This window comes from Adiantum capillus-veneris, chromosome 4 (assembly GCF_014529385.1).
Source record: "Adiantum capillus-veneris isolate H3 chromosome 4, ASM1452938v2, whole genome shotgun sequence".
Taxonomy (NCBI): domain Eukaryota; kingdom Viridiplantae; phylum Streptophyta; class Polypodiopsida; order Polypodiales; family Pteridaceae; genus Adiantum; species Adiantum capillus-veneris.
Window position 1 is genome coordinate 165,642,468 of NC_140934.1, and position 6,000 is coordinate 165,648,467.

Below are 6,000 nucleotides of genomic sequence, written 5' to 3' on the forward strand. Positions count from 1 at the left end.
ATTATGAAATATTTTGTATTGCTATGCTAATGATTGATCAATGTGATGTACATTGCAATGTTACATTGGCGCGTGTGCACAATTGTACTCGAAAGTCATGTTGTGTAGATAAAAATTGACTAATCCGATTGGATTTGGATGATTAGGGCTTTGAGATATGAGAAATTAAATTTTTGATGATTAATAATCTGGCTTGAGTTTACCAATGTTTTGTGCCAATTTGGTCTGCCTAATTGTGGATATCAGATATGAGCAATTAAGTTGCAATGATTGATAAGTGGGATTGAGTTAGCAATTGAGGGAAAAATTGTGCAATAATAAAGCTGTGCATCTCCCAACAATTGATTGTAAATTGGTTCAATTTTTTTCAAAATGGGAAATTGCTATGCATGAATTGATTGACCTAATTTTTCATGTGTGTAATTCCATTCCCTTTTAAAGGAAGATATCGTTTTATGATTATTCAATCATGCTCAAAAATTGAGATCAATTTCATGATGTGTTGGAACCTAATTTTTTGTAAATTGAGTTTTGGCATTGTGAAAATTTTACGCTCAATTCCATGTGTGTAATACGCAAACTTAATGATTTTTTGATCGTCTTAATTGAAATTGAACAATTACACAATCAAGGTTGGAATTTAATGATTTATCAACGAGATATGAAAAAGTGATTGGTGGAAGTTTGCTATAAGATGTTAACGAACAAGAATTTGTGCCGATCCTCAAGACAATCTTCGTATACCTTAGTGCTTGGGTGCTCCATAATTATTACTATAGATGCATGAAATGAATGAATATGTTCGTATCCATTGCCATACTTTCATGACTTCGTGGGAACACCCCCTTGAAAAGCTCATTAAAAAGAAAACCAATAAAACACAAAGAAAAAAAACACCCTTCCACTGATCACTGCATACTCACACTGACATCCTCATCCAAATTCCACCTACACACAGTCGTAGGGTAGGCCCGCTAGTATCGCGACTCGTGCAACAAGCTTGGCCCACCACTTTTGGCTCAACATCCACACACACACATCATCCATAATTACCCGCGACTCGTCTTTTGCTCAAGCAATCAGCTGGCTCACAAGTCACGAGGTGAGTCCTCCTGATTTTCTGCATGGTGCTTCCAACCATAAACCCACACTCAAAATGGGTAAATTTAATCCTCCGCTTCTAGCGCGCTCATGGCATTGGCCTGGAATCTCTCCCAATGTACCCACTTGGCTCGTTGCCATGATTGGCGCACATGTTGCGGCCTTGCAAGTTGCAAGTCCTTGACTTATTCAAACAAACCCAAGCCTTAAAAGGTGCTGTAGCCTGCCCCACCTGCCTGTCATGTAGATTTCAAGGAGGATGCACCACAAGAAAACCTATACACACGACCTGCTTATTCCTTAACAACTAATCGGCTTAGAGGGCTCCCCGATAGACCCTCTAATGGTGCTATTAGAGGGCCCTGCAAAAAAATAATTTGAGCCTCATAGGGTTACTGAAAAGTAAAGGTTACTTCACCTAAAATGTAGCACAAAAGTTTTAGGGGGTCCTTCTACCACCCCCTACATTTCAAAAACGCCATTACAACTTGCTATAGAAGGTTAACAAGTCAAAAGTGAGGGTGTGCTCTGAAATTCCTTGCACAGTCCACTGGAAAACCTATTTTCAAAGGGCATATGGGCACACAATGAAATTTTGAAAGGGCCCTTCAAACTTTAGAGGGCCCTTTTTTAAATTGTTTTTTTAAAGGGTGTATGGGGGAGCCCTCTTAGCCTTTATGCCTGTATGCATGCATGATGATTTGTTTCTGATGAGCCCCACAATTTCCAAACCTTCTGGGTTGAGCCCGTTGGTAACAAGTCCAATGACATGCTTGATGGCTTCACAACACACCCTAATCCCATATACACAGCATACCACCTCTGGCCTCTGTCTCTCGCCCCACATTTTGCCACTAGCCCGATCACACTGGGCCAGGCCATTGACGATTGACCTCGTGCTGGAAAATTTGTTGCGCATGACTTTTATATGCTCTGTGAGTTTTGTTTCATCTGCTCATGCCTGCCAACCACACACACACACACACACACACACACACACACACACACACACACACACACACACACACACACACACATGCCTGTTTTCTCTCACAGATCTTGGTCTCACCTTGGCCTTCAACCAACCACACACACACACACACACACACACACACACACACACACACACACACACACACACACACACACACACTCTATCTCGCATTCGACTCGGCCACTCTCACCTACATGCGATCTGCCAATGAGGGCGCAAGCAAGAAATGCCTCAGATACATACACACCTGCCTTCCCACAATCCTCTGTCTTGGTCTCTCTGTCTCCAGAAGCTGCCGCCCACAGCTCAAGAAAAGAAAAAGTTTCTTTTTAAGAAAAAAAACAAGACATTTTTATTCCTTTGAAAAGAAGGGGGGCAAGAGGGTGTTCCCACACCTCTTCCCATTCAAAACTTTATAGGATGCACAATTGAGAGTAGCTTGGGAAAACATGGAGGATTAAAACAAATTGAGTGAAATGATCAAAGCAAAAAATCAAGACAAATTTTGGTTCAGAGGATTTGAGCAAGATGTAATGGGGAATTGATTTTTTTTGAGCTCTCAATTTCTACATTGGGACATAACCTTAACTGAGCTACTACAAAGTTCAAAACAAGAGGAGAGTAAAAGCCAAATCTTTCTTGAACCTTGCATTATTTTTACTTGAGAATTGCCTTAATTTTTGAATTGCAATGCTCGATTGCACACACACACACACACACTCTCTCTCTCTCTCTCACACACACACACACACACACACACACACACACACACACACACACACACACACAAGGAGAAGAAGAAGAAGAAGAAGATGGAGATGGAGCAAGAGCACTCTTCAATTGCACAAATGAGAGAATGAGTGATTTTTAAGTTTAGGTGACTTTTATATGAGCTCGCCCATTCACACTTGGGCACCCATGCTTAGCCAACTAACCCTTGAATGTTTTAGTTAGAGTGCGCCTCTCATCGATGATCACTCTTACCCTTTTCTTATTGGACCGACAAGCCCGGCCCATGACTACTAGAAGTGGACGCCGGTGGTTAACATGCCCCCCTTCCTGATGTAGATTTCGTCCTCAAAATATAACAATGCAGCATTGGGATCCACGATAGGAGTACCTGTGTCAGAAGAAAAACAATATTGTGAAAGCGTAAAGGCAGCATGTGCAGGCGTGCAATAAGTGAGATACATACATGATATTTTAGGAAATGCAAAAACAAATTCATGAATTGTAACATTGCCAACTAGAACAAGCGCAGTACCTGAATAAAATGCAGTTGAGTTAGGGTCTATTAGGTCGACTCTAAGAGAAGTACACAAGAGCTAGGGCTAAAGTAAGTACTAGATTAACCAACGTTAATTAAAAAATGTCGACTAAAGAGTAGTTAACCCTAGTAATGCTCGTTGGGGTCTAAGGACTAGTGATCTTGTCCCTTATACCACTTAAGTGTGATCAACATAAAATACAAGAAAGTTTGTGCTATTTGCTCTTCCTCCCCTCCCCCCCCCCCCTTTTTTTTTGGCATTGCCACAATTGCTACAAGTAGATGGGGGACTGGAGGTCTCAAATACCAGCAGTTGGGAGACTCAAGGTCTCAAATACCAGCTTGAGCATAAACTAGCCGGGAGACTCGAGGTCTCAAATACCAGCTTAACACATGGACTTCCACAACACAAGTCACACTTAGGTGGAATAAGCTAGAGAGTACTATATCCTCATAGCCTAAAACATTACTAAAGTTACTACAATTAATAGACTATTTAGGAATTAAAGTCAACAATTAAGTGGCCTGATTTAGCCTAAGCTCGTGATACCTACTTAAAGCTAACTAATAGACCAAACTCAAAGAGAAGAACAAGGTACTAGAAGTTTGAAAAAATTATAGCATGTAAATTGGCAATGTCACAACTTCATAAATTTTATGCATTGTTAGAAACTTAGATGACAAGATGCAAACATGTAATTGTGGAAAGCATACATAAAAGAAAGCAGTACACGTGATATGATGGAGAACATCCATTGTAACATGTAAACATCCATTGTCATTGTCCTTTGAAGGAATCCTTATGTAGTCACAAACTGCATAATAGTCACCACCAAACATCCACCTTCCAGAGGCACATTAGTGGGAAAAGGTACCAACACTTATTGAACATAATTAAAAAACATAAGGAACCCTAACCTAATTATTTGCACTCCCCCTAGAGAGTCAAGGGAATAGGATATTGTAGAGATTGGGGGGGAACCCTAAGGCTAACCCCTATCCTCATCGTCGAGAAAAAAAAAGTCATCATCCGTGAGACCATATGTGCCATCCGCATAATCATGTAAATTGTCTTCATCATTAGAGGCACCAATGTTTACTAAGAAGGTCACTAGATGCCTATAGTCATCTTGGTCAAGAGGGTAGTCTTGTGCAATGGGAGAGACTCTTTGTAATAAGTATGGATCAATCGTGGTTAAGAGACGTATCAGCCATTCTAACTTCTCGAAATTCCTCTCACATGCTAGCGTACCTATCAAATCCTATTCACAGGCAAGCACCGGAAAGACCATGTGAAACACCTGTGAAAAGTAACGAGGGTACCTCTCACCCAAGGCAGGAGTGTATGACTCTAGCGTACTAGCCATATCTGTACACATAGATAGATGATGGTTAGAGTGCAAATATTACAAGGATCGTGTTCTTGTGCATAATGTGTTTTTATGATTTTTTGTTATGTATAAAACTTGTAAGTTTCTACATTATTGTTTGGTGGCTCTTGCTCTTTTACTTTTTTATCTTGTTTTTGTGAGTATAAGGATTTATATATACATTCCCTAGGATTGGAGATTGAGAGGTCAGGGAGGAAGGTTGAAAGGGAAGCAAGTGAATGGTGGATGTCAACAAACACTCCCCCCTTCCTTGGGTAGATCATACCTTTTGGAATGATGTTGTCACTTTTTGAAACCAATTGTTCCAAGTTGTTATGGGTGAAGGCTTTAACCAATAGTTTTTTACCACCCTATGCGTTTCATCTAGTTGCAAGGGTGGTAAGGTAATCTTCCATGATTTTATTTGCAATGTTGTTGTAGGTGGTGAACTTACAACAGGAGGTGCAAACTCTTCCTTGTTTGTATGGATATGTACAATGGTAGGTGGAGGTTGTGTCGAAGCTTCTATTTCTGTATAGGAACTACATGAAGAGTAAGAAGCTTCATTTGACTTCCCTGTTCCTGAGCTAGGTGGACAAATTGTTCTTTCTTTGGTACCCAAACTAGCTTTGGAGCAGGTGTGTAGCATTCCATGATTTTTTCCATTCCGCGATCTTCAATTCGTTTTGGAGCCACAGGATTGGGCTCACATGGGCTAGGTGACAAGTAAGAGCACAATTTACGTTTTGGCACCCAGATTTGATCATTTCCTTCATAGTAGCCTTGGGATTCCAATAGTTTTTTAGGAATCCAATGCAACATTTCTTCTTGCGGCGAGTGGAACGTCTCTTACCAGGCTCCTATCTTTTAGCACTAGCTATGGTTGCTAAAGAAGCTTTAGGGACCCACTTGTATGTTTTTTGTGCTATATTGGGATGGGTCTTGTGTGTCTCAAGATTTATTTAAACTACATCAGTTGAAGCTCTAGAGAGTTGGGCTATGGGGACATATGATTCAACCTCTTGGACATGCAATGTTTTGGGTTTTATTTCCTTAAGAGGCAATATCTTAGGGACTATGGCTTGAGTGGCATGGCTAAGAGTTGGTTTCTGCGTTGTGAAACCCCCAGTCCCCCAATCAATAGTGCATTTGGAGGCTATCATCCACATGCATCCTAGGTTTATATTACCCTCTATAGTTCCAGCAGGCATGACCAAAAAGTCTTGAGCTACAATCCCATTGTCATAACTGACAAAAAGTGTGCTAGA